Below are 22,760 nucleotides of genomic sequence, written 5' to 3'. Positions count from 1 at the left end.
AACCTGACTCTGACCCTAATAATACCACTAGCTGTAAACCTGAACCTAACTTTTTTTTTTATTCGTTGTTCAAAACATTACAAATCTCATGACATATTATCTTTCATACATTTGATTCAAGTGGGTTATGAACTCCCATTTTTGCCCCAAATACAAGTTGCAGAATCACATCGGTTACACATCCACATTTTTACTTAATACCATATTAATGACTGCTGTATTCTGCGACCTTTCCTATCCCCTACTATCCCCCCTCCCCTTCCCTCTCATCTTCCCTCTCTACCCCATCTGCTGTTGTTTAATTCTCTCCCTTTTTTCCCCTTTCCCCTCACAAACTCTTATATGTAATTTTGTGTAACAATGAGGGTCTCCTTACATTTCCATACAGTTTCCCTTCTCTCTCCCTTTCTCTCCCCACAATCGTCTCTGTTTAATGTTAATCTTTTCCTTATGCTCTTCTTCCCTGTTCTGTTCTTAGTTGCTCTCTTTATATCAAAGAAGACATTTAGCATTTGTTTTTTAAGGATTGGCTAGCTTCACTTAGCATAATCTGCTCTAATGCCATCCATTTCCCTGCAAAATCAATGATTTTATCGTTTTTTAGTGCTGTGTAATACTCCATTGTGTATAAATGCCACATTTTTTTATCCATTCATCTATTGAAGGGCATCTAGTTTGTTTCCAGAGTCTAGCTATTGTGAATTGTGCTGCTATGATCATTGATGTGGCAGTATCCCTATAGTATGCTCTTTTAAGGTCCTCAGGGAATAGACCGAGAAGGGCGATAGCTGGGTCAAATGGTGATTCCATTCCCAGCTTTCCCATGAATCTCCATACTGCTTTCCATATTGGCCGCACCAATTTGCAGTCCCACCAGCAATGTACAAGTGTACCCTTTTACCCACATCCTCGCCATCACTTGTTGTTGTATGACTTCATAATGGCTGCCAATCTTACTGGAGTGAGATGGTATCTTAGGGTGGTTTTGATTTGCATTTCTCTGACTGCTAGAGATGGTGAGCATTTTTTCATGTACTTATTGATTGATTGTATGTCCTCCTCTGAGAAGTGTCTGTTCAGGTCCTTGGCCCATTTGTTGATAGGGTTATTTGTTATCTTATTGTTTAATTTTTTGTGTTCTTTGTGTATTCTGGATATTAGGGCTGTATCTGAATTGTGAGGAGTAAAAATTTGTTCCCAGGATGTAGATTCCCTATTTACCTCTCTTATTGTTTCTCTTGCTGAGAAAAAACTTTTTAGTTTAAGTAAGTCCCATTTGTTTATTCTTGTATTTAACTCTTGGGCTACGGGGGTCCTATTAAGGAATTTGGAGCCTGACCCCACAATATGTATATCAGAGCCAACTTTTTCTTCTATCAGGCATAGAGTCTCTGATTTGATATCAAGCTCTTTGATCCATTTTGAATTAACTTTTGTGCATGGCGAGAGAAAGGGGTTCAGCTTCATTTTGTTGCATATGGATTTCCAGTTTTCACAGCACCATTTGTTGAAGATGCTATCCTTTCTCCATTGCATGCTTTTAGCACCTTTATCAAATATAAGAAAGTTGTAATTTTGTGGATTGGTCTCTGTGTCCTTTATTCTGTACCATTGGTCCACCCGCCTGTTTTGGTACCAGTACCATGCTGATTTTGTTACTATTGCTCTGTAGTACAGTTTGAAATCTGGTATCGCTATACCTCCCGATTCACACTTCCTGCTTAGAATTGCTTTTGCTATTCTGGGTCTTTTGTTTTTCCATATGAATTTCATGATAGCTTTATCTATTTCTACAAGAAATGCCTTTGGGATTTTGATTGGCATTTTGTTGAACCTGTAGAGAACTTTGGGTAATATCACCATTTTGATGATGTTGGTTCTGCCTATCCATGAACAGGGTACATTTTTCCATCTTCTAAGATCTTCTTCTATCTCTCTCTTTAGGGTTCTGTAGTTTTCATTGTATAAACCTTTCACCGCTTTTGTTAGGTTGATTCCCAAGTATTTTATTTTTTTTGAGGATATTGTGAATGGGGTGGTTTTCCTCATTTCTATTTCAGAAGTTTTGTTGCTGATATACAAGAATGCCTTTGATTTATGCGTGTTGATTTGATATCCTGCCACTTTGCTGAATTCATTTATTAGTTCTACTAGTTTCTTTGGGGACCTTTTTGGGTCTTCTAGGTATAGGATCATGTCTTCTGCAAATAGTGATATTTTAAGTTCTTCTTTTCCTATTTTTATGCCTCTAATTTCTTTTGTCTGTCTAATTGCTCTGGCTAGTATTTCAAGGACTAAATTAAATAGAAGTGTTGAGAGAGGGCATCCCTGTCTTGTTCCAGATTTTAGCGGGAATGCCTTCAGTTTTTCTCCATTTAGAATGATGTTAGCCTGAGGCTTAGCATATATAGCTTTTACAATGTTGAGGTAAGTTCCTGTTATCCCTAGTTTTTCTAGTGTTTTGAACATAAAGGGATGCTGTACTTTGTCGAATGCTTTTTCTACATCTATCAAGATGATCATATGGTTCTTACCTTTAAGTCTATTGATGTGGTGAATAACATTTTTTGATTTCCGTATATTGAACCAACCTTGTATCCCAGGGATGAATCCTACTTGATCATGGTGCACAATTTTTTGGATATGCTTTTGTATTCGATTTGCCAGGATTTTATTGAGAATTTTTGCATCTATGTTCATTAGAGATATTGGTCTGTAGTTTTCTTTCTTTGAAGTGTCTTTGTCTGGTTTCGGGATCAGGGTGATGTTGGCCTCATAGAATGAATTTGGAAGAGCTCCTTCTTTTTCTATTTCTTGAAATAGCTTGAAAAGTATTGGTATTAATTCTTCTTTGAAGGTTTTGTAAAACTCCACTGTATACCCATCTGGTCCAGGGCTTTTCTTGGTTGGTTGTCTTTTGATGGCTTCTTCTATTTCTTCCTTTGTTATTGGTCTGTTTAAATTGTGTGTGTCTTCCTGACTCAATCTGGGCAGATCTTATGACTTAAGTAATTTATCGATATCTTCACTGTCTTCTATTTTATTAGAATATAGGGTTTCAAAATACTTTCTAATTATCTTCTGTATTTCCGTAGTGTCTGTTGTGATATTGCCTTTTTCATCCCATATGTGAGTCATTTGAATTTTCTCTCTTCTTCTCTTCGTTAGCATGGCTAAGGGTCTGTCAATCTTATTTATTTTTTCAAAGAACCAACTTTTAGTTTTATCAATTTTTTCAATGTTTTTTTTTTTTGTTTCTATTTCATTGATTTCTGCTCTGATTTTAATTATTTCTTGTCTTCTGCTATATTTGCTGTTGTTTTGCTCTTCCTTTTCTAGGGTTTTGAGATGTAGTGTGAGTTCATTTATTTGTCTTTTTTTTTTCTTTTTTTGAGGTATGAACTCCAGGAAATGAATTTCCCTCTTAAAACTGCTTTCATTGTATCCCATAGATTCCAGTATGTTGTGTCTGAATTGTCGTTTATCTCTAAGAATTTTTTGATTTCATCCTTTATGTCTTCTGTAACTCATTGATCATTCAGTAACATATTGTTTATTTTCCATGTGATGCAGGATTTTTCCTTCCTTCTTTTATCATTGATTTCCAGTTTCATTCCATTATGATCAGATATGGTGTATGGTATTATCTCCACACCTTTATATTTACTAAGAGTTGCCCTATGGCATAATATATGAACTATCTTTGAATCAGATCCATGTGCTGCTGAGAAGAATGTGTATCCACTTGATGATGGGTGATATATTCTATATATGTCAGTTAAGTCTAGGTTATTGATTGTGTCATTGAGTTCTATAGTTTCTTTATTCAGCTTTTGTCTGGAGGATCTGTCTAATGGCGAGAGTGGTGTGTTGAAGTCACCCATTATTATTGTGTTGTGTTCTATTTGATTCTTGAACTTGAGGAGAGTTTGTTTTATGAACGTTGCCACACCATTGTTTGGTGCATACAAATTGATAATTGTTATGTCTTGTTGGTGGATGGTTCCTTTTAACAGGATACAGTGTCCTTTTAATCCCTTTTGGTTAACTTAGGTGAAGTTGATTTTATTTGATATGAGTATGGCCACTCCTGCTTGCTTCCGAGGGCAATGTGAGTGGAATGATTTTTCCCAACCTTTCACCTTCAACCTGTGTATGTCTTTTCCTATCATATGAGTCTCCTGAAAGCAGCATATTGTTGGATTTGTTTTTTTGATCCAGGCTACTAGCTTGTGTCTCTTGATTGGTGAGTTTAGTCCATTAACATTTAAGGTTACAATTGAAATATGATTTGTACTTCCAGTCATGTTTATTTATTTATTTATTTATTTATTTATTTATTTATTTATTTTAGTTTAGCTAGTTTTTACTTTTGGTTACTTTCCTCCCCCTTTACTGAGATACTTCCTGCTGTTAGTTTTGGGCACTATTTTTCCATTCCTCTTCTTGTAGAATTTTGCCCAAAATTCTTTGCAGTTCTGGTTTTCTGGCTGCGAATTCTTTTAGCTTTTGTTTATCATGAAAGATTTTAATTTCATTGTCAAATCTGAAGCTTAATTGTGCTGGATACAGTATTCTTGGTTGGAATCCATTATTTTTCAGCGTTTGAAATACATTGTTCCAGGATCTTCTTGCTTTCAAAGTCTGTGATGAAAAATAAGCCATTAACCTAATTGGTTTACCCCTGAGTATAATCTGCCTCCTTTCTCTCATAGCTTTTAATATTCTCTCCTTGTTCTGTATGTTGGCTATCTTCATAATTATATGTCTTGGAGTTGGTCTATTACGGTTTTGGATGTTTGCGGTCCTGTAGGCTTCCAGGATTTGGCAATCCATTCCATCTTTCATCTCTGGGAAGTTTTCTAGGATTATTTCATTTAATAAGTTGCCCATTCCTTTGGTTTGAATCTCTGTGCCTTCTTCTATCCCAATGACTCTCAAATTTGGTTTTTTGATGAGGTCGCATATCTCTTGGATAGATTGCTCATGAGATTTAAGCATCTTTTCTGTGTTGACTATATTCTTTTCAAGTTGATAAACTTTGTCTTCATTATCTGATGTTCTGACTTCTACATGATCTAATCTATTTGTAATATTCTTGTTAGCATTTTTAATCTGGTTTATGGTTTCTTGCATTTCTAAAATTACTGTTTGTTTGTTTGTTTTTTTAAGATCTCTATCTCCTGGTAAAGTTAGTTCTTTGCAGTTTGAATTTGTTTGTTTAGTTCATTTTCAAAATATACTTTCAATGCTTGGACTTGCTGTCTCATGCCTTCTCTAATATTCCGTTCCATCTGAGTTAGGTATGCCTTGATTTCTTTCCCTGTCCATGTTTCTGATGCTTCTAGGTCCTCTTGTAGATTTAAGTTTTACTGCATTATCTGTAATCCTTTTTTCCCTTGTTTTTTCATGTTGTTCACGTTACTTTCCAGCTCTGTTTGACTGCTTTGTAACTGCTGTCTCCTATACATTTATTTTGGCTTTGTATATCTCTGTTGTCTCTCCTTTGTGGTGGGAGATTATGCCTAGAGATGTTGGGCTTTATTGTACTTTAGAGCTGGTTCATTCAATTTATAAAGGGCTTCCAGATTTTGTATGCATATAGTGATTTGTTGTTTGTTCTTAGGACTTTAGGTTAGGTGCTATGAAGGTATAAGTGTTAGTATGTATTGGCTACTTTAGAAGATTGCTCTACTGAAGGTGGATACTAACCATCAATTGGATCAGGGTGTTGGTAGTTGCTAGGTATTTAGGAGCACTATAGATGGCCTCAAAACATTCACCTATTTGCATTTAGACAGTTACATGAAATGGAGGATGTAATGCTTGGGATGAAAGTTGAGGGGAAGGGGAAGGAAGGTGTTCTTGAATAGAAAGAAAGAGAGGGAGATAGATAACCCAGAGGAGAATGGAAAGAACAATAAATCTTGGAAGGGGAAAGAGAGAGGGAAAAAGGGAAAGAAAAAATAAAATAAAATAAGAAATAAAATTAGGTCTTAGAGATCCATTTTCTTCTCTTCCCGTAGGCAAAGCTGTGCCCTCCGGGCTGAGTTTTGCCCTCAATGTGTCGACAGTAATCCCTGTAAGGCGGCTCCTGGGAGTCTCTCAATCCTGTTGTCCAGAGCCATTTTACTTCTACGGCTCCTCCTCCCCTTCCTCCTGCCAGCCAGCCAGGTCCTGCTCACCGGAGGTGGTTCCCCAAGGATCTGGTTACACTTTCAGCCCCACTGCGTGCCCTATTTTCCAAACGACTGAGCACTCTCTCTGTCATTCATCTAAGCCCCAGTGCTGTGGAGCTGTGGTCTGGGAGTCAATAGTTTAATTTTTCCTGACCCCTTTGGTGGGCACACCCTCAGAAGCTTGCGCCTAAGACCTTTGGTGGCACCTCTGGTGGTAATGGGAGTTGGGGGTCGAGGATCCCCTCTGCTTCCCTCAGCCCCTACAATCACAACCCCTCCACTGGCGGTAGGAGGATTTGGGGGTCTGGAGTGTCCTCTTTTTCCCTCCACCCCTACCGTGACACCCTCTCAGTTGGCGGTTGGGGGAGTTGGGGGTGGGGAGTCTTCTCTGCTTCCCTCCACCCCTACAGTCACACCCAAGTCACTGGCATTAGGGGGAGTTGGGGGTCGGGAGTCCCTTGGCCCTTATGGTCATGCCCACAGAGACATTTTTGAAGTTTCCCAGTTGTTTGTATATGATGTTGGTGGGAGTCACACACCTCCTAAAGTAGATTCTGCTGAGAAGGAATCTTGTTGGCCGAACTTTGGTGACTTCCCCTCTCTGCTATGGTGGGCCCCTGGCTCCTTGCTGGAGTGTCCGAAGGGAGGGTGGAACTAGCTTGCCTCTGGTCTGACTCAATCTCTGGTTTTAGTTCCCAGTTCGCTATTTCATAAAGGCTAACCTTCAACCTAACACTTACACTAGACCTGGCCATAATACTTACCCTAAAATTATTCCTAACCATAACCCTAGACCTGACATTAGCTATATCCCTAATCCTAGCCCGAACCCTAACAAAAATCCTAGCCCTAATCCTATCACTAAGCCTAGCCTTAATCCTAACCCTAACATTGACCCTAGCCCTAACCCTATTTTTTGCTTAGCTATAGACCTAAATGTAGCTGTAACATCATACCTTACCATAATCCTAATGCTAACTGTAACCCTAGCCCTAAACCTAGGCCTAAACCTACCACTAACTGTAGCTCTAGTCTAGCCCTAGTTTATCCCTAACCCTAAACCAAACACTATCCCTAGCCCTAAGAATAATTCTAACTCTTGCCCTACCTCTATCCCTAATTCTAAACCGATCTGTTACCATAACCCAAAACCTATCCCTATCCCTATCCCCAACCCTAGCCCTAACCTTAACCCTAGCCCTAAATCTGGATCTAACCCTAACCTTAAAACTAAAGCTCATTCTAACACTAGCCCTAAACCTAATGCTAATTGGAAAATTAGCCCTAACAGTACCCTAGCCATAAAACAAAATTGAGCAATAACCCAAACTCTAACCCTTAAACTAAACCAAATTCTATCCCTACACTAGCCCTAAATGTGGCCCTAATTTGAGTCCTAACCCAAACCCTAGAAGTAACCCTGACCCATACTCTGACCCTAACAGTAAACCTAGCTCTAAATATTTACCTAATGCTAACCCTAGAACTAGCCCTAATTGGTTCCTGGTATCTTCATTAGCTGTAGCCTTGATGCTAACAAAAATCCTAGACCTATTCTGAGATCTAAACCTAGGTTTAACCCTAAACCTAATCCTAACCCTAAACCTAACCCTAACTCTACCTCTAATCCTATCCCTTAGCCTAAGCCAAAATCTCACACTAATGCTACCCTAGTTCTAACCATAATCCTTAGCCTACATCAAACTCAATACATCAATACTAGTCCTAACCCTAGCCCTCATTCTAGCTCAAACCCTAACTCTAACCCTGAACCTCATTCTGACCCTAACACTAACCCTAGGTCTAATCCTGACACTAACCCTAAAGCAAAACCTAACCCTACCCCTACCAGTAAACCTATACCTAAGGCTAACAGTAACACTAGCACTAGACCAAACCTAATTCTAAATAAAGTTATATATCTAGCCTTAGCTCTAAAAAAAAAAAAAAAAAAAAAAAAAAAACCTCTATCCCTAAAGATAACTCTTAACCTTACATAAAAACTAAATCTATCCTAGACCCAACACTAGTCCTAAATTCTGGCACTCATCCTAAACCTAACCCAAACAATAACCATTACCCTAAAACAAAACCTAGATCTAAATCTTATCCTAAACCAAAACCTAACTAAAACGCTACACTTATTCATAACCCTAACCCTAAAATTAGCCATAACCATATCTCTAGCTATTACATTACCAATAGCCCTAATGCTAGCCATAAACCTGTTAAAAAAAAAAAAAAAAAAAAAACTTACCCTTATCCTAGCCCAAAACATAGCCCTTATTGTAACCCTAACCATAAACCTAGACCTAACCCTAACACTAATCCTCACCCTAACCCTAATTCTAGCTCAAACTCTAACCTTAATTTAAACATAAAACTAACCCTAACTCTAACATTAGCCCTGACTCTAACCCTAACCCTCACTCTAGCCTAATCCTAGCTCAAACGCTAAAACTTACCCAAAACTAACCATGACACGAACCCTAGGCCTAAAGCTAACCCTACTCCTAATTCTAACTTTAACCCTAACCCTAAACTTAGCTCTAAGCCTATCCATGACCCTAAAGATAAGCATAACCCAAATGCTAACCCTAGGCCTAATGCTAACACTATTGCTAAGACTAATCCTATTCATTACTCTAAACCTAACCTAAACCCTAAACCAAACCTGATCAATTGCCCTAACCTGAACCCTAATCCTGTCCCTAACACTAATCCAAGCCTTAACCCTAAATCTTAACCTAAACCAAACCCTATTCAAACCCTCACCTTAATAATATACATAGCTTTAAACCTGACCCTTAACCTAAACCTAACACTTACACCAGACCTAGCCATAACTAAACCCTAAAACTAACCATAACCATAAACCTAGACCTGACATTAGCCCCAGCCCTAATCCTAGCCCTAACACTAACACACATATAGGCCTATACCTAGACTTAATACTAACCAAAACCCTAACTCTATCCTCATCTCTAATTTTAACCCTCGCCCCAGACCTGAACTTAGGTATAACCCCATCTTTTCCCCTATCCCTATCACTAACCCTAATCCTATAACTAACCATATTTCTAGCCCTATTGATAGGCCTAACACTAACACTCATCCTAGCACTAATTCTAGCCCTAATTTAGCCCTAACCCTAACTATACCCCTAACCTTGGCCTTAGATAAACTCTAACTCTCCCCCTAGCCCTATTACTTGTTCTAACCCTATCCATTAAAATAAACCTAACACAAGCCTTAGCCTTAGCCCTAAACCTAGCCCTAGACCCTACTCTAGATCTAACCATAACTCTACATTTGACTCTAACCCTAAGTCTAATTCTCAACCTACCACTAGACCTAACACTATCGCTAATCCTAAAAATAGCCATAACCCTAGCCTTATCCCTTAAACAAAACCGAACAATTGTCCTAACTCTAAATGTTTAACTAAACAAAACCCTAAGACTAAACCTAGCCATAACCTTCTAGCTCTAATTCATGTCCTAATCCTAAAATTAACCCTGATCCTGACTTATATTCTAAGACTAACCTTAATTCTAAATATCACACTAACCCTAAAGATAGTGCTAACACTAGATCTAGACCAAATACTAACTCTAATCATAACCTTAGTTCTTACATTAGCCATAGCCCTAAACCTAGCCCTAAACCTAACAGAAAACCTAGCCCTAATCTGAGCCTTAACCCTAGATGTAAACCTAAACCTAAACCTAGCACTAGCCCTAACCCTAAGCCTAAACCTAGCCCTAATACTAGCTCTAACTCTATCACTTACCCTAAGCCAAACCCTATCCATAATGCTAACCTTAGTCATAATCCTAATCCATAGCCTAATCCAAACCCTAACCCTATTACTAGTCATAACCCTAGCCCTCATTCTAGCTCTAATCCTAACTCAAATCCTTACCCTAACACAAAACCTCAGTATAAATCTGACCCTAACCCTAAACCAAACCTTTAAACTAGCCCCACCAGTAAACTTATACCTAAACTTAACCCTAACCCTAGAACTAGACCTAAGCCTAATCCTAAATATAGCAATAACTCTAGACCTAGACCTAAAAAAACTCTGAGCCCTAGCCATAACATAATCCTTAACTTAGAGCAAACGCTAACCCTATCTTTAGACCTAACATTAGTTCTAACTCTGGTTTTCCCCCTAAACCTAACTCTAACCTGAACAATGAACCTAACACTAACACTAAACCTAGTTCTAAACCTGAACGTAACCCAAAAACTAAACCCAACACTAGACATAGCCATAATCCTAACCCTAAAACTAGCTCTAATTAGAACCCTAGATCTTACATTACACATAGCCTTAACCACCCTGGGTCTAAACTTAACACAAAACCTAGCCCTAATCTGAGGCCTAAACCTACCTTAAGCATAAACATAAATCTAAATGTAGACCTAACCCTCAGCCTCACCTTAAACATAATCCTGGATCAAAGCCTAAACCTTAGCCTAAAAATAACCCTAGCCCTATTCCTAAACATAAACCTAGCCCTAGCTCTAAACCTAAACTTAACCCTAGTACTAACCCTAGCTCTAATCTTAACATAACCCTAACCCTAAACCTAATAATAACCCTTGCCCTAAACCTAACACTATCCCTTAGCTTAATCATAAACCTAACCCTCAACATAACCCTAAACCTAACCCTTTCCATAAACTAAACCCTAAAACTTACCATAAATAAAAACTAAACCTATCCATAAACCTAAATTTAACTATAACCTAAACTTAACCCTAAACTTAATCTTACATCTAATCCAATACATTACTCTAAAACTAACCTTAACCCTAATGAAAACCCTTGCCCTAACCCCAAACCTAACCATAACCAAAACCATAACCATAACCATAACCTATTCCTAACACTAAACCTAACACTCCCCCAGCCCTAAACATAGTTTAAACCCTAAACCTTACCCTAAACCTAACCCTAGCCCTAGCCCTAATCATAACCCTAAATCTAGCCCTAACCCTATCATTAAACCTAGCCCTAAACCTAGCGCTAATATAGCCCTACTTCTAACCCTAACCCTAACCCTAGAATTAAGACTAACTATAATTCTCACACAAGACCTATCCCTACTTCTAACCCTATCCCTTACCGTAACCATAAACCAAGCCCTAACCCTAGTCATAACCCTTTCCCTAGCACTAACTCTATATCGAAACCTAGCTCTAAAACTAACCTTATTCCTTACCGTAACACTAACCCAAACCCTAATCCTGGTCATAGTCCTTAGCCCTAGCACTAACTCTAGATCGAAACCTATCTCTAAAACTAACCTAACCTGATGACTCAGCCTAACCCTGAAACTAGCTCTAACCATAATGCCATTCATAAAATTAGCCCTAACCCTAGCACTAGCCCTAAAACCAAACCGAGCCATACGCCTAAAACAAACCCTTACCTCAGACAAAACCCTAACCCTACACCAGCCCTAAACCTAGGCCTAATTTGAAACCTAGCCCTAACACTAAATCTAACCACGATCCTGACTCATATGCAAACACCAAACCTAGCTCTAAATATCACCCTAACCTTAAACCTAACTCTAACACTAGACCTAGCCCTATACATAACCCTAAAACTAACCCTAATCGTACCCCTATATCTTACAATAGACATAACCATAACACTAGCCCTAACCTTAATAAAAAACTAGCCCTAATCCAAGCCCTAACAGAGCTTTAATCCTAAACATAACCCTAACCCTATTCCTAACCTTAGCTCTAACCCTATCCCTTACCCTAAGCCAAACCCTCACCCTAATGATAACCATATTCTTATCACTAATACTTAGCCTAATCAAAGCCTAACTCTACAACTAGTCTTATCCCTAGCCTTCATTCTAGATCTAACCATAACCCAAACCCTAACCCTATCCTTGACCTTTATTCTGACCCTACCACTAATCTTAGGTCTAAATCTAAATCTAACCCTAAACCAAAACCTAACACTAGCCCTACTTGTAACCTTATACCTAAACCTAACCCTAACACTTGCCCTAGACCTAAACCTAAACCTAAATCTATCCATAACTATAGCATTATTCCTAAAGCAAACTAGACCTATCCTTAACAATAACCCTTAACCAAAGCCAAATTCTAATCCTACCTCTAGACCTAATCCTAGTCCTAATTCTGGCTTTAACCCTAACCATTACCCTACCCAAACACTGCCCCTTACAATAACACTAACCCTAACTCTAAACTTCACCCTAACCCTAAAACTAATCCTAAAATTACACGTAGCCCTAACATTAACCATAAAACTAGTGTTAATCATTACACTAGTTCTTACATTAGCCATCGCCCTAACCTATCAAAAAACCTAGCCCTAATCCAAGTCCTACCATAGTTTTAACCCTAAAGATAACCTAATCCTATCCATAAACTCAGTCCTAACCCTAGCTCTAACCCTATTAATTGCCCTAAGTTAACTATAATCCTTATGCTAACCCTGGACAGAACCCTAACCTAGCACTAGCCTTAACCCTAAATATTAACCCACACCTAACCTGAACGCAAAACCTAACTCTGTCATTACCCAATCCCTGAACATAAGACTAATTTGAGCCCTAAAACTAAACCTTAACCTAACCCAAACCCTGAACTTGACCCTGACTCTAATAATACCCATAGCTCTAAACCTGACCATAACAAGAAACCTAAAATTTACAATTGACCTAGCCATAAACCTAACACTAAAACTAGTGATACCCTAGACCTGGCATTAGCCCTAGGTCTAATCCTAGCCTTAACCTAATACAAAACTTAGCCTACATCCTAGCCATGAACCTGGCCTTAATCATAACCCTAACGTTAATACTAACCTTAACCCTAATTCTAATCTTAGTCCTAAAACTAGCTATATTCCCATCCCTTAACCTAAACCTCACCCTAACCCTAAACCTAGCACTAACCCTAGCCCTAAATCTAGGCCTAACCCTAACACTAACCCTAGCTCTATTCCAAGCCCTAACTTAGACTTATCCTTAAACCTAACCCTAGCTCTAAGACTAACTCCAACTCTCACACTAGCCCTATACCTAGTTCTAAGCCTATCCTATACCATCACCATACACCTATCCCTAAAATTACTACCTAGCCCTATACTTAGCCCTATCTCAAAACCTATATCTAAACCTAATTATAAATTTAACCCTAACCCTAAGAATAAATCTAGCCATAACCCTACTCCTATCCCTAATCCTTAACCTAAGCCTAAATCTCACACTTACAGTATCCCTAACCCTAAGACTAATCTTAAAACTAGCCCTAACCCTACCACTAGCCAAAAAGAAAAAAAAAAAAAAAAAACAAAAAACGAGTCATGGTCCTAAACTTAACCCTTAACCTAAAACAAACCCTAACCCTACACCTAGCCCTAACCCTATCCCTAATTATAGTCTAACCCTAAACTGAAAATAAACCCTGACCCTGACTCTGACCCTAACACTAACCCTGGCTCTAAACATTATCATCACCATAAACCTAACATTAACACTAGTCCTAGACCTAACTCTAAGCCTATAACTAGCTGTAATCATAAACCTAATTCATACTTTAGTGGTAGCCTTAACACTAGCCCTAGCCTAAACCAAAACCAAGCCTTAATCCAAGTCCAAAACCTAGCTTTAAACCTAAATTTAAACCTAACCCTAACCCAAACACTAGCCCTAATCCTATACATAAACCTAGACCTAACTTTAGGGCTAATCCTATCCATTACCCTAATGATAACACTAACCCTTCTGATAATCCTAAGCCTAACCCTAACCCTATACATTACACTAAACCAAACCTAAACCCTAAACCTAACACTGTCATTACCCTAACCCTAAATCTAACACTAATTTGAGCCCTGCACTTAAACAATAACTTAACCCAAACCCTAATCCTGACCTGACTCTAAAAACAACCATAGATCTAAACCTGACCCTAATCAAAAACCTAACCTTTACACTGGACAAAGCCATAAACCTAACACTAAATCTATCCCTAACTGTAACCCTACACCTGACAATAGCCATAGTCTGAATACTATCCCTAACCCTAAAACAAATCCTAGTCTTCAACGTAGCCCTAAAGATAGCCTTAATCATAACTCTAACCCTAACCCTAGTTCTAACCCTAATTCTAACCCTCACCTTTTTCCTAAGCCTAGATAAAACCACATCCCTTACTCTAAACTAAACCCTAACTCTAACCCTAACCCTAGTGGTAATGCTTGCTTTATCCTTAGCCCTAGCACTAACCCTACATCAAAATTTAACTCTAAATCTAACCCTAACTTGATGCCTAAGCCTAATCCTAAAACTAGCCCTAACCCTAGCCCTAACATAGCAAAAGCCATAATTTATCCCTATCATTAAACTCTAACCTTAGCCCTATGACTAACTCTAACTCTCAGACTAGCCCTATCACTTATTATAACCAAATCCCTTACTGTAACCCTAACCCTAGCCCTAACCCTAGTGCTAATCATTTTCCTATCCTTATCCATAGCACGAACCTTAGACAAAACATAACTCTAAATCTAGCCCTAAACCAAAGCCTAAGTCTAACCCTAACACTAGCCCAAACCATAACACTAATCCTAAAATGAGCTCTAACGCTAGCCCTAGCCTTGAAACAAAACCGAGCCATAGCTCTAACCCTAAAAATGAACCTAAGCCAAACCCTAACCTTATACCTAGACCTAACCCTAGCCCTAATTAGAGTTGGAAGCTGATCCCAAAAACAAACCCTGAACCTGACACTGACCCTAACAATCTAGCTCTAAATATCACCCTAACACTAAACCTAAAACTAACACTAAACCTAGCACTAAAACCCTAAAACTAGCCCTAATTGTAATCTAGTACATGCATTAGCTGTAACCCTAACCCTAGGCCTAAAATAACCCAAAACCTATATCTAATCAGAGCTCTAACCATATCTTTAATCCTAACATAACCCTAACACAAGCCCTAATTGTAAACATAACTTTAGCCTTAAACTGATCTCTAACTCTATCCATTAACATAACCATAACTCTAATCATAATGATAACCCTAGACATATACCTAACCCTATCCCAAATCCTAACCCTTCCATTACCCTAATCCTAACCTGAATCCTAAACCTTATCCTATCATTACCCTAACCCTAATCCTAAAACTAATTCAAGCCCAAACTTGAAACCTTATCCTATCCTAAACCCTATAAAAACCCAAACCCTTAATAATACCCCCAGCTCTAAACTTGACCGTAACTCAACACCTAACCCTTAGCCTAGACGTAACCATAAACCTAACCCTAAAACTATCTTTAACCATAATTCTGGACCTGAAATTAGCCCTAGTCCTAATCCTAACCCTAATCCTAAGAACAGGCCTAGCCCTCATCCTAGTTCTAAAACTAGACTTAATCGTAACCCTATGTCCAGCCCTACACCTAACCCTAATTCTAACCATCACCCTACCTCTAAACCTAGGTATAATTTCATCCCTTAACCTAAATTTAAACCTAAGCCTAACCCTAACCCTAGGCTTAAGCTAAATACAAAACTTAGCCCTAATCCTAGACCTAATTTAGCTCTATCTCTAACGCTATCCTAACCATAGCCCTAAGACTAACTCTAACTCTTGCCCTAGACCTATCCCGAGTTCTATCCCTATCCGCTACCATAAACCTAACAATAGCCCTAACACTTGCCCTAAAGTTTGTCCCAGCCCTAACCCTAACTCTAAATCTAACCTTAAACCTAAGCCTAAGCCTAACACTAACACTAGCATTAACCCTAATTATAATTGTAAAACTAGCCCTAACCCTAATCCTAGCAGTAAACCAAAACCGAGCAATAGCCCTAAACCCTAAACTTTAAAACCAAACACAAACACTACACCTAAACCTAAACCTAGCCCTAATTCGAGTTCTAAGCTTCACCTTAAAACTAATCCTGAACCTGACTCATATCCTAACACTCACCCTAGATCTAAACACCGCCCTAAACTCAAACCAAACACTAACATTAAAAATAGCCCTAATTTGAGTCTTAAGGCTAACCCTAAAACTAACCCTGACCCTGACTCGTATTCTAACAATAACTGTAGCTATAAATATCAACCTAACCTTAAACCTAAACCTAGCACTCAAACTACCCCTAAACCTAACGCTAAAAATAACCCTAATGACAACCCTTGTTCTTACATTAGCTGTTGCCCTAATTGTAGTCCTAACCCTAACACAAAAACTAGCCCTAAACCAAGCCCTAAACCTAGATTAAACTCTAACTTTAACCCTAACAATAGCCTTAACCCTAGATCTAAATCAATCCCTTACCCTAAGTGAAACCCTAAACACAAGAGTAACCCTAGACCTATCCCTAGTCCTTAGACTAACCAAAACCCTAACTCTCTTAATAGTCCTAACCCTAGCCTTCATTTTAGCTCTAACACTATCCCAAACCCTAAACGTAACCCTGACCCTTGTTCTGACCCTAACACTAAACCTAGGTCTAACACTAACCCTAAGCCTAACCCAAAAATTACCATACTATCCCTAGACCTAACTCTGAACCTCTCAGCCTAGCCCTAACCATAGCTCAGAACCTAACACTTACGCTAAACATAAGCCTAAACCTAATCCAAGTTCTAACCCTCTTTTTAACCCTAATACAAGACCTAATCCTAACAATAACCCTACCCCTAACTTTAATTCTAACTGTATCCATTACCCTATACATTATCCTTACCATAATGCTAACCCTAGGCTTAACCCTAACCCTATAGCTTTTTCAAAACCTATCAATTACCCTAAACCTAAACCTAATCCAATCATTACGCTAACCTTAAACCAAATGCTAATTTGAATCCTAACTCTAACCTCAAACCTAAACCAAAGTATAACACTTACCGTGACCCTAATAATCCCCCTAGATATATAAGTGACTCTTACCCTACCTAACACTTATACTAGACCTAGCAATAAACCTAACCTTAAAACTATTCCTAAACTTAACCCTAGACCTGATATTAACCCTAGCTATAATCCTAGCCCTAACCCTAAAAAAAAATCCCTACCCCTTATCCTAGCCCTAAACATAGCCTGAATTTTATCCCTAACCCAAATCCTAGGCCTAACCCTAACACTAACCCTAGCCCTAATCATAGCCCTAATTTATCCCTATTCCTAACCCTAAACATAACCCTAGCCTGAAGACTAAATCTAACTCTCACCCTAACTCTAAACCTAGTTCTAAACCTATCCCTTACTAGAAAACTAATCCTAGCCCTAACCCTTTTTCTAACCCTAGCCCTATACATAGCCCTGGCCATAACCCTAGATCTAACCCTAACTCTAAATCTAACCCTAACACTAAGCCTAAACCTAGTACGAACACTAACCTTAATGATAACGCTAATCCTAAAACTAGCCCTAACACTAGCCCTAGTCCTAAAACAAAATCGAGCCATAGCCGTAACCCTAATCCTTAACTTAAATCAAACCCTAACTCTACACCTAGCCCTAATCATATCACTAATTCTAGTCCTAACCCTAACCCGAAATCTAACCTTAATCCAGATACTTACCCTAACACTACCCCTGGCCCTAAACATCATCATCACTGTAAACCTCAAACTAACACTAGACCTAGCCCTAACCCTAACCCTATAACTTGTGCTAATCATAACCCTACTTCATTCGTTAGCCGTAGCCTTAAACCTAGCCCTAACCTAACAGAAAACTTAGTCTTAATCAAGTCATAAACCTAGTTTTAACCCTAAACTTAAATCTAACCCTAAACCAAACTAGCCCTAATCCTATATATAACCCTATCCCTAACCTTAGGTCTAAACCTATCCATTTCCATAACAATAACCCTAAACCTTAAGCTAACCCTAGGCCTAGCCCTAACCCTATCCATTACACTAAACCAAACCTAAACTCTAAAACTTACCCTGTCATTACCCTAAACCTAAACCCTAACTTAACCCAAAACCCAAATCTGACCCTGACTCTAAAAATTACCTTAGATAAAAACCTGAATCTTACCCTAAACCTAATCTGAACACTGGACCGAGCCATAAACCTAACCTTAAATCTATCCCTAAATATAACCCTAGACCTGACATTAGCCCTAGCCCTAATACTATCCCTAAGCCTAACACAAACCCTAAACCTCATTCTAGCCATAAACCTAGCCTTAATCATAACCCTAACCCTGACTCTAAACCTAACCCTAATACTAACCCTTGCCCTAGCCCTAAATCTAGCCAAAACAACATCCTTTAACCTAAACATAACCCTAACTCTAACCCTAATCCTTGTCATCACAATTGCCCTTTCCTTAGCCCTAGCTTTAACACTAAATTGAAACCTAACTTTAAATCTAACCCTAAATCAATGCCTAAGCCTAAAACTAGCCTTAACCATGATTCTAATTCTAAAACTAACTCTTATCCTAGCCCTAACCCTAACCCTAGCCGTAATTTAGCACTATCCCTAAACCTAACCCTAACCCTAGCCTTAAGAATAACTCTCTCACACTGGCCTTATCACTCGTTCTAATCCTATCCCTTTCCATAACCCTAACCCTATCCCAAATCCTAGTCCTAACCCTTGCCCTATTCTTAGCCCTAGCACTAACCTTAGATAAAAAACTAACACTAAATTTAATACTAAACCAAAGACTAAGCCTAATTCTAAGACTAACCCTAACCTTAACACTAATCCAAAAAATTGCCCTAACCCTAACCCTAGCCCTAAAACCAAAATTAGCCTAAGCTCTAACCTTCACCCTTAACCTAAACCAAGCACTAACCCTACACCTAGCCCTAACCCCAGCCCTAATTCGAGTTTATTCCTAAAAGTAACCCTGACCCTTACTCTTACCATAACACTAACCCTAGGTCTAAAAATCACCCTAACACTAAATCTAAACATAACACAAAACCTAGCCCTAAAACACTAAAATTAGATGTAATCATAACCCTCGCACTTACATTAGCCGTAACCCTAACCCTAGCACTATCATAACCAAAAACCTAGCCCTAATCATAACCATAACCATAGCCCTAAATTGATTTTTAACTCTATCCATTACCATAACCCCAACTCTAATGTTAATGCTAATTCAAGCCCCAACTTTAAACCTTAACCTATCCCAAAAACTAACCTAGAACTTGACCCTGATAATACCCCTAGCTTTAAACCTGATGCTAACCATTTATGTAACCCCTACACTAGACATACTCATAATCCTAACCCTAAAACTATCTTTATCCATAATTATAGGCCTGAAATTACCCTTATCACTAATGCTAGCCCAAACCCTAAAAAAAAAAAAAAAAAAAAAAAAATACCCAGCCCTTATCCAAGTCATAAATCTAACCTTAATCATAACCCTAACCCTAACCACAGGCCTAAACCTAATTATTACCCTCACCCTACCTCTAAACCTACCTATAAAGCCATCCATTACCCCAAAATATGCCAAAACTCTAAACCTTAACTATAAACTCTAACACTAAACTCTAATTCTAAACCTAATCCTAACCCTAACTATAGGATTAAACTAAACCCTAAACCTAGCCCTAATCCTAGCCCTAATTTAGCCCTATCTATAACCCTAACCTTAACCCTAGCCCTAAGACTAACTCTCTCCCTATCCCTATCCCTAGTCTAACCCTATCCCCTACCATAATCCTTAACCGAGCCATAACCCTTGTTCTATCCTTAGTTCTAGCCCTAAACCTAGATGTAAACCTAATTCCAAATTTAACCCTAACTCTAAGCCTAATCCTGACACTAACACTAGCCCTAACCCTAACCCTAGGACTAAAACAAAACCGAGCCTTAGTCTTAATTCTGAAACTTAACTTAAACCAAACCCTAACACTTCAACTAAACCTAACCCTAGCCCTAGTTCGAGTCCTAACCCTAACCTTAAAACCAACCCTGATGCTAACTCATATACTAAAACTCACCCTAGCTCTAAACACCGCCCTCACAGTAAATTAAAACCTAACAGTAACCATAGCCCTAATTCAAGTCCTAACTCTAAGCCTGAAACTAAGCCTAACCCTGACTCCTATCCTAACAAAAACCATATATATAATCACCCTAACCTTAAACCTAACCATTACACTAAACTTAACCCATACCCTAACACTAAAACTAACCCTAATGGTAACCCTAGTTCTTACATTAGCCATTGCTCTAACCCTAGCCCTAACCCTAACACAAAACCTAGGCCTAATCCTAGCCCTAAACCTAGCTTTAACCCTAACTATAACCATAACCATAGCCCTAATCTAGCTCTAAACCAATACCTTACTTAAGCAAAACCCTAAACCTAAAGGTAACCCTAGACCTATCACTAATCCTTAGGCTAACCAAAACACTAACCCTATTAATAGCCCTTACCCTCGCCCTCATTCTATATCTAACTCTATCCAAAACCCTAATACTAACCCTGACCCTTTTACTGACCCTATAACTAATCCTAGGTCTAATCCTAACCCTAACCGTAACCCAAAGCCTACTGTGATCCTATTGCTATACCTAATCCTGAACCTAACTCTCAGGCTAGCCCTAAACATAGCTCAGAAACTAACCCTACCACTAAACATAACCTTATCCTAACAGTAGTTCTAACTCTCAATCTAATCTTAAATCAAGACCAAATCCTAACCATAACCCTAGCCCTCAACTTAAGTCTAACTGTATCATTACCCTAAACATAACCTTTACCCTAATGCTAACCCTAGGAAGAACCCTCAACATATAACTATCCACAAACTTATCAATTAACCAAGCCTACCCTAAAACCTAGACCTAATCCAAACATTACCCTAACCCTAACCCTAATGCTAATTAGAGCCCTAACCCTAAACTCAAATGTAAACCAAACTCTAACACTGACATTGATCCTAAAAATTTCCCTAGCTATAAACCTCACTCTTACCCTATACCTAACCCTTACACTAGACCTAGCCATAAAACTAACCCTAAAAGTATCTCCAAGCATAACTCTAGACCTGATATTAGCCCTAGCCATGATACTAGCCCTAACCCTAACACAAACACTAGCCCTTATCCTAGCCCTAAACATAGCCTTAATTATAACCCTAACCATATCCCTAGGCCTAATCCTAACACTAACCCTAGCCCTAATCTTAAACCTAATTTATCCCTATCCCTAACCTTAACCCTAACCCTAGCCAAAAGACAAACTCTCTCACCTTAGTCCTAAGCATAATTCTCACCCTATACTTTACTGGAACCCTAATTTTAGCCCAAACCTTTAATCTAACACTAGCCCTATTCATAGCCCTAGCACCAACCCTAGATCTAAACCTAACTCTAAACCTAACACTAGCCCTTAGCCTAAACCTAAACCTAACACTAGCCTTAACCCTAAGGCTAATCCTAAAACTAGCACTAATGCTAGCCCTAAAACAAAACCAAGCCATAGACCTAACCCTAACCCTTAATATAAACTAAGCCCTAACCCTAAACTTAGCCATAACTCTAGCCCTAATTCGAGTTTTAAGCCAAACCCTAAAACTAACCCTGAACATGACTCTGACCTTAACACAAACCCTAGCTCTAAACATCACCCTAACCCTATACCTAAACCTAACAATAGACCTAGCCCTAACCCTAACCCTAACCCCAAAATTATCCCTAATCACAACACTGGTACTTACATTAGCCATTACCCTAAACCTAGCATTAACTTAACCCCAAACCTAGCCTTATTCCGAGCACTATCCCAAGATTTACTCTTAACCCTAACCCTATCACTAATCATAACTATAATCCTAGCCGTAACCCTAGATTTAAACCTAACCCTAACCATAAGCCTTAACCTATCAATAATCGTAACAATAACCCTAGTCGTAACCCTATCTCTAACCATATCCATTACCCTAAACACAAGCTAACCCTAATGCTAAACCTGGGCCTAAACCTAACCATATCTCTAATCCTAACCCTATCCATTACCCTAAACCTAACCTGAAACCTAAACCTAACACTATATTTACCCTAATCCTAACTCTAATGCTAATTCGAGCTCTAATGTTAAACCTTAACATATCCAAAACACTAATTGCAACACTCACCCTCATAGTACCCTTAGGTCTAAACCTGACCCTAACGCTAAACCTAACCCTTACACTAGACGTAGCCATAAATCTAACCCTAAAACTATTTTTAACCATAACACTAGACGTGAAATTAGCCCTAGCCATAATCTTAGCCCTAAACCTAGGTTTAATCCTAGCCTGAACCATAACCTGAGACTTAACCCTAATTCTATTCCTAACCCTAGCCCTAAAACTACCTATAACATCATCCTGTACCCAAAAACTAACCGTAACCCTAAACCTAACCCTAACCCTCATCCTAAATCTAGGCCTAAAACAAAGCATAGTGCTAATCCCAGCCTTTATTTAATCATATCCTAACCATAAATCTAGCCATTAGATTAACTCTAACTCTTGCCCTAGCCCTAGCCCTAGTTATATCCTTAGACTTAATCCTAATACTAGA

The sequence above is a fragment of the Marmota flaviventris genome, chromosome 13 (assembly GCF_047511675.1).
Source record: "Marmota flaviventris isolate mMarFla1 chromosome 13, mMarFla1.hap1, whole genome shotgun sequence".
Classification (NCBI taxonomy): Eukaryota; Metazoa; Chordata; class Mammalia; order Rodentia; family Sciuridae; genus Marmota; species Marmota flaviventris.
This window is presented reverse-complemented; position numbering follows the sequence as displayed.